We start from the raw sequence: 12,233 nt of genomic DNA on the forward strand, positions 1-12,233 counted from the left end.
ATATGAATGAAAAGCTGTATTCCCACCAATCTGGAACATTAAGCCTCTGCAGCTGCTTCAGCTATTTGATGCACAAGCAAGTTGTCCTGAAGGGAAACACTGGTAAAGAAGTGTCAACAGATTTCAGGAAGCCCTCAGGGTACTGTCTGCAACCAGGATCTACACATATAGTTCTCCCCAAATAATGAATACCATTTTGGGTTATGGGAGAGGCTCGGTTTAACTCCTCAATGAGGAAAGGCCCTGTCTTACTTCGCATAATTCAAAAAAGGAGAAAGCAAAAGCGGGATTCCTAATACAGAGTTTTTTCAAAATATTTGTTGTTCTTCTCTGCAAGTCTATTCCTCTCTGTAAGACTCTTCAGACAACAATTAACAGCTTCCCTAGTGAAAGTACCAACATGTAAATAAAGAGTTTACATCCATGAAATGGATATATTCAAGCCAGACAGAGGAAAATATACTTGGAGTACAACGTCAATGCATTATTAAAATGACCTCAAAAGAACTCCTGTGGCCAAGTTCCATAACCTTTACTAAACTCCCAGTGGTGACTCTTAACGTGCAAAAACCTGTTTTCCCACAAAACAGGCTCCTTACCTCTCACCAAAAACAAGCGGGCAACGTTAAAACAGATCTGCAGATGCTCTAATTTCAGACAAATCTAAAGCAGAAACAAAGAACTACTTCTCTCCTTATCTGGCTTCCCTCCATCATCTCTGCAATACTGCTGCATCATAAGAAAAGGCCATTATTAGCATATACTGGATATTACTTTTAATCCTTCATAATTATTTCTGATGTAACTTACCCTGGCAATACAAAAATTTCTGCTTCTGGGGGGGCGGATCTTACATTAGAGAACAAAAATCAGGGCTGCCCAAAAAAAAAAAGAGTTGTGATGAACTCTACAAGTCCTAGAACTTTCAATGCCTTCCATGAAGAAATTGTTGAATCAAACTATGGAAACTGAAATATAAGATTATGGGCCAGCCAGTTAACTGCTACTCATTTTCTAGTTAAAAGGTATACGTAAAGATCGCAGACAAGATATAAGCAACGTAAATGACTTCTTACTCATACCAACGCTTCTATTCTTATTTTAATTCCATGATCACTATCGCTTTTTAAATAATGTCCAAAGGGTACTGAGTAACACACACGGTTCCTTGGAGAACTCCCATCTTGACGAGGTGCGGCTACTGGTGCTATTTTCCGCGCACTTCAGGGAGGACCCCGCAGCCTCTACATCGGAAGTCGAGGCAAGCTCTCCCGTTTCCCGAGCGACCCCACCATCGCGCACGTCACGCCGCCCCGAGTGCAGCTCACCTCAGGACCCAGGCCGTGGGCGGGCACCGTCCGGGGGTCGCCGCCTTCCCGCGGGGCTCAGCTAGCCCGAGGCACCCCCCCGCGGTCCAGAAAGGGCATTGGGCCGCAGCCCGCGCCACTCCGGCCAACGCCCCGGGACACGGGTCTGCGCCACCGGACGAAACAAACCGGTTTCCGAGCCCCCTGCAACGGCTGCGGCGGCGTGGGGTGTTCCCCGGGCGCCGCCCCCCAACTTCTCAGAGGCGGCTGCCGGCGGCCTCGCGGGCCGGGCGCATTGGGGCTGGGTGCTCCCTGCCGGTTCGTCCCCCAGCCTCGCCACGCGGGCGCTGGCTACCCGGCAACGCGGAGATGCGCTCCGGGTTCAGGCTCAGGACTCCACAAGCGGCGCCCCAAATGCCGGAGCCAGGGCAGAGGGTGGGGCGTCCCTGGCGCGGGCGTGTGACGTCAGCGCGCCGAAGCCGGCGCGGAGCGGGGGTGGCCGGGAAGGGCAGGGGCGGGGGCGGAGGCGGGTTCTCTAGGTGCGGGAGGAGAAGAGAGGAGGAAAGGGAGACCAGAGCGTCCCTCACTCACAGGAGCGAGGCCCGGCGGCCGACAGAACCCGCTGAAGCTGGTGTGGAGTAAAGCCTGTGATAAATTCGTCCCGCACATACCGCAAAAGGGATTTTGTTTTAAAACTTGAGGGCCATTTCTTAGGGATGCCATATTTTTAAACTAAATTTGCTTTAAAAATCAAGACAAGTGAAATAAGTCAAATACTGTATGATATCACTTACATGTGGAATCTAAAAAATAGTATAAACTAGTGAATGTAACAAAAAGTCAGCTATAATCCAACAAATATTTTTTTTCTTCCTTTATAAATTTATTATTTTCGGCTGCGTTGGGTCTTCATTGCTGCACGCAGGCTTTCTCAAATTGTGGCGAGCAGGAGGTACTCTTCATTGCAGTGCACGGGGCTTCTCATTGTGTTGACCCCTCTCGTTGTGGTGCATGGGCCTCCGCAGTTGTGACACAAGGGCTCAGCAGTTGTGACACACGGGCTCAGTAGTTGTGGCTTGCAGGCTCTAGAGCACAGGCTCAGTAGTTGTGGCTCGCGGGCTCTACAGCATAGGCTCAGTAGTTGTGGCGCACGGGCTTAGTTGCTCCGCAGCATGTGGGATCTTCCCGGACCAGGGCTCGAACCTGTGTCCCCTGCATTGGCAAGTGGATCCTCAACCACTGCCCAACAGGGAAGCCCTCTAAGAAATACTTTAAAAAACGAAACAAACAAACAAAAAACAGCAAAAAGGAAACAGACTCACAGATACAGAAAGCAAACTAGTAGTTACCAGTGGGGAGAGGGAAGGAGGGAGGAGCACGATGGGGGTATGGGATTGAGGTACAACTACTATGTATAAAATAAATGATAAAGGATATATTATACAGCACAGGGAAATATAGCCATTATTTTGTAATAACTGTAAATGAAGTATAACCTGTAAAAATATTGAATCACTGTGTTGTACACCTGAAACTTAAGTAATATTGTACATTGACTGCACCTCAATAAATAAATAAATAAATAAACAGAATGTTTTTTAAAAGCAAGCCTATTCCTAGTATATTCTGGATGATTAAAGCAAGAAAGTATTTTTAAGTCTTGAAATTTTTTTTTAGTATAACTTGGTTTAAAGAGAAAAAATTAAAACAAAAACAAAACAAATAAACAAAATATGGTTCTACACCTTTACATCTAACGGGTGTACGCATTACTCGCTGGTATATTGAAAGGGTTAGTGGTCTGAGTACCTTTCTTCATTGCAGGCTTGCAGGCTGCAGATAGAGACGGACTTTGTGTAATAAGGGATCAGGTGCGGTGTAGTCCTTCAGCTAAATTGCCTTCCCTAGAGTAAAGCCGAGATACTGGAGAATCCAAACTTGAAGCTGAAGGAGGACAGTGGTCTAGCCACCTTAGTTCCTCCCCAGGTTGTAGTACCTGTTTGTATGTGTTGTGTGTAGCAGGGCAGAGACACCACAGATTCTGCCAGAGGCCTCAGATGTAAATGATTCAGACCTTGGCTTCAAAGAAGTCTGCTTCCTTCCCCCTCATGCCCTCCCAAACACACCAGCGCCTAAAACCTCTCGGGTTCTCCTGCCAGTCTGGTTTAGTCCTGCTTTATAAGAAGTACTTTATTGCTGGCGTGGAAATTGAACGTTTTTGGCTTCTTTGCCAGAAGATGGCACTGCAAGTCATCCAACCTGGCAAGCTGGGGCAGTCTGCTTTGGTATATCTCCTCTCTTCAATCTCCAAGCAAAAGATTTGTTTCCTCATTTCCCGACTCCTAGGCTAACCTTCTGTGACCCCTCCCACCCCCAGTCAGTAGGAATTTTGGTGTCTGAATGCACAAGAACGCCAGTTCTACCCACATCCCTTTGTACAGCAAAGCAACATGAAAACATTGCCAATTGCTAATCTAAGTAAACTCTTTGCTGCTTTCATGAAGAATGATTAGTCAGATCCTTCTTTAGGCTCCTGTCATAAACTGTTGGTGGGAACATAAACTGCTCTAGTCTTTGCAGAAGGCATGCCAGCTATATGCATATCCTTGACAGCAAGTTCACTTCTAAGACAAGAGGGCAAATATATATATATATATATATATATATATATATATATACACACACACACACACACACAAGGTAACCATCATTGTTTATAATCAGAAAAACTAAAAACAATGTAAATGTCTAACAATAAGGAATTGACTGAATACATTCCAATATGTCCAAACAATGAAGTATTCTGAAAACATTAAAAAGGGTTATTGGGATCTATTGGTACTGACACAGAAAGATGCCCCTGACATACTGTTGAGTAAATAATGCAGTTTACTCTTAACTGTAACAGAGCAAAGGGCCAGTGCCCAAGGCATAGAAAGCCAAACTCCCACAGCGATAGAAGGAGTTTGCAGCAAAGTAAGGGTTTATTGCAGAGATCCAAGCAAGGGGGTGGGAGACAATCCGCAGATCCACTCCCCCTTGGTCTATGAGTTGTGTGTGTGTGTTTGTTTGTTTGTTTGTTTTAAAGGGGAAAAACAGAAGCTGGGGTTAATCATTGTCTTGTCACATTTCTTAATCGAAAATCAGGAGTCAAGATGTCTCTGGATTATGATTATCTGGCCAGGTGTTCCATGGCTGGGGGGTCTGTGAGCTCATCTTGCCCTGGAGAAACAACCTGCATTTATGTGTTAATAATATCTATAATAGCAATTTTAGTACTTTAACAATGTTAACAACAATTTTAGTCATCTGATTCTGGTTGATGAGTGTTCAGTGAGCATAGGATTGAGGTCAGAGGGGACAAGAAAAGGAATAAAATTTTGGATGGAGAGATGAATCATAAACTCGGTAAGGGAACTTGGTTTTCAGGGGACTCAGTTTCACAACCTGAGTTAAAAGGATTACCTGATTATTTCTCTTTCTAGTTTATATACTTTGGTAATATTTTTTCTTTTTACAACAAGAGTGTGCTTAGGTTCCTTTGATTCTTTTTATTTAAGTATTTTATTGGATTTTTCTTTCAAACAGAAGTCTGTTCCTTGCAAAAACCCAATAACACAAACATGCATACATAAGGTCTGTATGCAGTCTGTTTCCAGAGCTCACCCTGTGCTCACTCCCCCAGGAAACCACTGTTAACAGTTTCACATATATAATATACATTTTTCTCTAAGCTCATAAAAACATACATGAGCTTATATTCATATATATTAGTTTTAATCTTTTAAAATGAGATTATAGTATATACATTATTTTGCCACCTGAATTTTTTTTAAGAGTAAATCATGAACATTTCTGCAGAGATCAATTAATCAATACTCCATGAGATAAATGTACTGAAATCTATTTCATTAGATCCCACTCAACAGACATAGAGATGGTCTCCACTGGTATTATTATTTCTGAAAGATAGATTCTGAAAAGAGGGTTTGCTGGGTCAAAAAGCATGCTTTTTTTTTTTTCTTTTTTCACTTGAATAGGTACTCCTGTGCTTTGGTTATATATTTCTGTGTAACAAACCACCCTAAAACTTAGTGGCCTAAAACAACAACGATTTATTATTTCTCACACTTCTGAGGCCAGGAAGTCAAGCAGGGGTCTGCTGGGTGGTGCTTTTGCTCCCTGTGGCCCTGGCTAGAGTTGCTGATATGTTTTATGGCATCTTTGACCATACAGAAATTTGTCAATTTGTTTGTGGTCAAATTTATCGGTCTTTTTCTTTGTCACTTAGGTTCCTCATCTTGCCAAGCAAATGTTCCTTCACCCCAGAATTATCTAAATAATCTCAATGTTCTTGGATTTTAATTGTCTAATGAATTAAATGCACCTGAAATTTATTTTTATATATAAGTAACATAGGGAGAATAACTTGGTTTTCTTTTGGAGGAAAGCTAGTTATGCCAAAATCATTTGTTAAATGTGATTTCCTTTTCGACTGATTTGAAATGTAAACTTTACCATACACTACATTTCCTATTTATACCTGTGTCTATTTATGGATTTCTCTTCCATTTACCTATTAGTTTCTTACTCAATGTGTCCATTTTAAAAAGAATAAGTTTGTTTTGGGACTTCCCTGGTGGCCCAGTGGCTAAGACTCCACCCTTCCAATGCAGGGGGCCCCAGTTTGATCCCTGGTCAGGGAACTAGATCCCACATGCCACAACTAAGAGTTCACATGCTGCAACTAAGAGTTCACATGCTGCAACTAAAAGATCCCACGTGTCGCAAATAAAGATCCTGCACAGGGCAATGAAGATCCCGTGTGCCACAACTAAGATGCAGTGCAGCTAAATAAATAAATATATGTGTGTGTGTGTATATATATATATACATATATATGTACATATATATGTATATATATATACGTATATATATACATATATATGTACATATATATGTATATATATATATTTTTTTAAAGAATAAGTTTGTTTTAGTAATCAAGAAATTCTGTAAACAATGTTACCAAACCAAACTTGGGTCCACTCTCCCTTGCTCAGTAAAGCCAATCTACTGACAGCAGGTTGTGAGGAAGGAAAGTGCAGTGTTCATTACAAGGTACCAAGCAAGGAGAATGGGCAGCTCATGCTCAAAACACCCGAATTCCCTGATGACTTTCACAGAAGGGTTTTGAAAGACTGGGGAAGGAGAGGGTCACAGAGTGCATGATCAGCTAGTGTACAATTCTCTGATTGGTTGATGATGAGCTGACAGGGTGATATTCCAGGAAACTCAATTACCAGTTTTCTGGCTCCAAGCAGTCTGGGGTCTATGTGCTGGTGGTCAGCATGCAGTTAACTTCTTCCACCTGGTGGGGGCTTCAGTATCTGCAGAACAACTCAAGGATATGGCTCAGGATATTATCTACAGCCCTTGAGGAGGAAATAAATGTCCTTGAATTTGTTTTATGGCTACACTCTTATTATTCCATCTTGCTTGATAATTTTCCTTTGTTTATGTATTTTCTCAATTTTCTGATTAAATTTGCTCTTTGGAACCTGGAGAAGGCCTAAGAGGCTAAAGCTTTTCTAAAAACAACAGGCAGGGGACATGGCGGGGAGAGAGGGGTCTGTCCCCAGGGAAGACCCCACAGGACCCTGCTTGGTTTCAACCATATTTCCATTTGAAAGAAAAAAGAAATGCCAACACTAAAATAATTTTTTTTTCAGGCCTCACTGCATAGCTTGTGAGATCTTAGTTCCCCGACCAGGCACTGAACTGGGGCCACAGCAAGTGGACACACCGAGCGAGTCCTATCCTCTGGACTGCCAGGGAATTCCTAAATTAATTTTTTAAATTATGATAATTAAACAGACTTCTATCCTAAATATGGTTATAAAATTATACTTGTGGACCTCTTTTCTGGTAGGAAAAAAAAAAGAAAATTCCTTAAACCTTTATTCATAGCAGTGTATAACATGGCAAGCAGAAAGGGACTATTACTAAAGTGCTCTTCTACTGAGGTTTTTCAGAAATATACCCTGTCATTCATTCACAGTAAATTGAGTGCCATGCTGGGTGATGGGAACAGACATATTCAGGGCTGGGTATTGTGGTTTGTTCTTTCCAGAAAGCAGGCAGCAATGAGACAAACTGGAGGATAACAAATTAGAGCAGGTGGTTGGCAGTCCACTTACACTGAGTGTTTTCCCTCTGTGAAGTTATAAAAAGGCCATGTGTTTGTGTAGCTTTATGTATGTGATCAAACTATCCTGACACACAAGTCATCTTTTGTGATTGGGGAAGAGAAAGACCTAAGACCTTAAATAGGAGGAAACACATGCTCTAAAATCCAGACCTCTTGAAAATATGTAATATTCAAATGCAAGAGGAAAACAACTCAGTGTCTGTGCACTCCATCTTTTTATATTCTAAGAGGAGATCTTTTAGTTTTAAGCCACACTCCTGAAAGCCTACTCTGGCCTTATGCTAGATGTACAGTTTAAACTAACCAGTAGCTGCAGGGAGCTTGGATGGAAACTGCAGCAGCCTGGTGCATTTCTGGATCTTAATCTGGTAGGTCTAGCTTGATATGCAAAGATAAAACATTATCTAGTCAGGTCTTAAATTTCAGGCTTTCTGGGCTGGGTCACCATAAGAGCTCACATGAGAAGGAGGAGCTCTGTCGGAGGAGGAAGATCACAATTTATTTCCAGGAAGAATAAAGCAAAACACTGAGCCCTGAGCTGGGTAGAGCCTGACACAGGAGTCTCACCATGAGACTGAACTGGGGACGGGCTTGGATGAATAGCTCAGAGTATATCAAATTCCAGGGAGGCTTAGATAGGGAATCTATAGGAGAGAATCATGAAACTGGAAGATTCTCAGCGCTGTCAAAGCCTTCAAAATGTAATCAAGGAGGTTCTAGCCTGTCTGACCGAGACTGACTATCTTGAGGGAATCTTCACATGGTGGAGCCGTTACTGAGATGAACCTTTGCAGGAAACATGAATGCCACCACAAGTTACTGCACTCTGTGGGAATCTGGTTCATTCGCGTTGTGCCCCTGGAGTGGAATCCAAGTGGAAAGATTGGCATGATGGTTGAGGTCTATGGATACTCCTATACCACCAGAGACCCCTTGGCCCCAGGTATTATCAATCAGGGAGAGCTCTCCCAGAGATCTGCGTCTCAATGCTAACACGCAGCTCCACTCAATGACCAACAAGCTCCAGTGCTGGATACCCCATGCCAAACAACTAGCAAGACAGGAACACAACGCCACCCATTAGCAGAGAAGCTGCCTAAAATCATAATAAGTTCACAGACACCCCAAAACACACCACCAGATGCAGTCCTGCCCACCAAAAAGACAAGATCCAGCCTCATCCACCAGAACACAGGCACTAGTCCCCTCTACCAGGAAGCCTAAACAACCCACTGAATCAACCTTACCCACTGGGGGCAAACACCAAAAACAAAGGGAACTACGAACATGCAGCCTGCAAAAAAGAGACCCCAAACACAGAAAGTTAAGCAAAATGAGAAGACAGAGAAATATGCAGCAGATGAAGGAGCAAAGTAAAAACACCCCAGACCAAACAAATGAAGAGGAAATAGGCAGTCTACCTGAAAAATAATTCAGAGTAATGACAAAAAAGAGGATCCAAAATGTTGGAAATAGAATGGAGAAAATACAAGAAACATTTAACAAGGACATAGAAGAACTAAAGAGCAAACAAACAAAGATGAACACCACAATAAATGAAATGAAAAATTCTCTAAAAGGAATCAATAGCAGAATAACTGAGGCAGAAGAACCGATAAGTGACCTGGAAGATAAAATAGTGGAAATAACTACCACAGGGCAGAATAAAGAAAAAGAATGAAAAGAATTGAGGACAGTCTCAGAGACCTCTGGGACAATATTAAACACACCAACATTTGAATGATAGGGGTCCCAGAAGAAGAAGAGAAAAAGAAAGGGACTGAGAAAATATTTAAAGAGATTACAGTTGAAAACTTCCCTAATATGGGAAAGGAAAGAGTCAATCAAGTCCAGGAAGCATACAAAGTCCCATACAGGATAAATCCAAGGACAAACATGCCAAACTATCAAAAATTAAATACAAAGAAAAAATATTAAAAGCAGGAAATAACATACAAGGGAATCCCCATAAGGTTAACAGCTGATCTTTCAGCAGAAACTCTGCAAGCCAGAAGGGACTGGCAGGATATATGTAAAGTGATGAAAGGGAAAAACCTACAACCAAGATTACTCTACCCAGCAAGGATCTCATTCAGATTCGACAGAGAAATTAAAACCTTTACAAACAAGCAAAAGCTAAGAGAATTCAGCACCACCACACTAGCATTACAACAAATGCAAAAAGAACTTCTCTAGGCAGGAGACACAAGAGAAGGAAAAGACCTACAATAACAAACCCAAAACAATTAAGAAAATGGTCATAGGAACATACATATCGATAATTACCTTAAACATGAATGGATTAGATGCTCCAACCAAAAGACACAGGCTTGCTGAATGGATACAAAAACAATACCCATATATATGCTGTCTACAAGAGACCCACTTCAGACCCAGGGACACATACAGACTAAAAGTGAGGGGATGGAATAAGATATTCTATGCAAATGGAAATTGAAAGGAAGCTGGAGTAGCAATTCTCACATCAGACAAAATAGACCTTAAAATAAAGACTATTACAAGAGACAAAGAAGGACACTACATAATGATCAAGGGATCAATCCAAGAAGAAGATATAACAATTGTAACTATTTATACATCCAACATAGAAGCACCTCAATACATAAGGCAAATGTTAACAGCCATAAAAGGAGAAATCAACAGTAACACAATCACAGTAGGGGATTTTAACACCCACTTTCACCAATGGACAGATCATCCAAAATGAAAATAAATAAATGACACATTAAAAAAGATGGACTTAATTGATATTTACAGGACAGTCCATCCAAAAACAACAGAATACACTTTCTTCTCAAGTGCTCATGGAACATTCTCCAGGATAGATCATATCTTGGGTCACAAATCAAGCTTTGATAAATTTAAGAAAATTGAAATTGTATCAAGTATCTTTTCTGACCACAACACTATGAGACGAGATATCAATTACAGGGAAAAAACTGTAAAAAAAATACTAACACATGGAGGCCAAACAATATACTACTAAATAACCAAGAAATCACTGAAGAAATCAAAGAGGAAATCAAAAAGTACCTAGAAACAAATCACAATGAAAACATGATGACCCAAAACCTATGGGATGCAGCAAAAGCAGTTCCAAAAGGGAAGTTTATAGCAATACAATAAGAAACAAGAAAACAAGAAAACACAAATACACAACCTAACCTTACACCTAAAGCAATGAGAGAAAGAAGAACAAAAAACCCCAAAGTTAGCACAAGAAAAGAAATCAGAAAGATCAGATTAGAAAAAAATGAAAAAGAAATGAAGGAATCAATAGCAAAGATCAATAAAACTGGTTCTTTGAGAAGATAAAATTGATAAACTATTAGACAGACTCATCAAGAAAAAAAGGGAAAAGACTCAAATCAACAGAATTAGAAATGAATAATGTGAAGAAACAACTGACAATGCAGAAATACAAAGGATCATTAGCGATTACTACAAGCAACTTTATGCCAATAAAATGGACAACCTGGAAGAAATGGACAAATTCTTAGAAAAGCACAACTTTCTGAGACTGAACCAGGAAGACATAGAAAATATAAACAGACCAATCACAAGCACTGAAATTGAAACTGTGATTAAAAATCTTCCAACAAACAAAAGCCCAGGACCAAATGGCTTCACAGGTGAATTCTATAAAATTTAGAGAAGAGCAAACACCTATCCTTCTCAAACTCTTCCAAAATATAGCAGAGGGAAGAATACTCCCAAACTCATTCTACGAGGCCACCATCACCCTGATTCCAAAACCAAACAAAGATGTCACAAAAAAGGAAAGCTACAGGCCAATATCACTGATGAACATAGATGCAAAAATCTTCAACAAAATCCTAGCAAACAGAAGCCAACAGCATATTAAAAGTGTCATACACAATGATCAAGTGGGGTTCATCCCAGGAATGCAATGATTCTTCAATATATGCAAATCAATCAATGTGATACACCATATTAACAAACTGAAGGATAAAAACCATATGATCATCTCAATAGATGCAGAAAAAGCTTTTGATAAAATTCAGTACCCATTTATGATAAAAACCCTGCAGAAAGTAGGCACAGAGGGAACTTACTTCAACATAATAAAGGCCATATATAACAAACCCACAGCCGACATCATTCTCAGTGGTGAAAAACTGAAGCCATTTCCTCTAATATAGGGAACAAGACAAGGTTGCCCACTCTCACCACTCTTATTCAACATAGTTTTGGAAGTTTTAGCCACAGCAATCAGAGAAGAAAAAGAAATAAAAAGAATCCAAATCAAAAAAAAAGAAGTAAAGCTGTCACTGTTTGCAGATGACATGATACTATATGTAGAGAATCCTAAAGATGCTACCAGAAAACTGCTAGGGCTGATCAATGAGTTAAAGTAGCAGGATACAAAATTAATGCACAGAAATCTCTTGAATTCCCATACATTAATGATGAAAAATCTGAAAGAGAAATTAAGGAAACACTTCTATTTACCTTTGCTACAAAAAGAATAAAATACCTAGGAATAAACCTACCTAAGAAGACAAAAGACCTGTATGCAGAAAACTATAAGACACTGATGAAAAAAATTAAAGATGATACAAACAGATGGAGAGATATACCATGTTCTTGGATTGGAAGAGTCAACATTGTGAAAATGACTATACTACCCAAAGCAATCTACAGATTCAGTGCAATCTCTATCAAACTACCAA

At 40.5% G+C, this 12,233-nt stretch overlaps 1 protein-coding gene across 10 annotated transcripts in view; it reads right to left on the reverse strand.

Annotated features, from left to right (window-relative positions):
• Window positions 1-12,233, reverse strand: part of NEK1 (NIMA related kinase 1) — a 229,989-nt gene that overhangs the window by 209,156 nt on the left and 8,600 nt on the right. Inside the window, exon 1 of one of the 10 annotated variants that reach the window (XM_033857519.2) lies at window positions 1,329-1,739. The exons of the other annotated variants lie outside the window; for them this stretch is intronic. The gene's annotated coding sequence lies outside the window, so the exon portion shown is untranslated. Of the gene's footprint in view, window positions 1-1,328; window positions 1,740-12,233 lie in introns of those variants that run through there. 10 annotated transcript variants of the gene reach the window in all.

This window comes from Tursiops truncatus, chromosome 6, assembly GCF_011762595.2.
Source record: "Tursiops truncatus isolate mTurTru1 chromosome 6, mTurTru1.mat.Y, whole genome shotgun sequence".
Taxonomy (NCBI): domain Eukaryota; kingdom Metazoa; phylum Chordata; class Mammalia; order Artiodactyla; family Delphinidae; genus Tursiops; species Tursiops truncatus.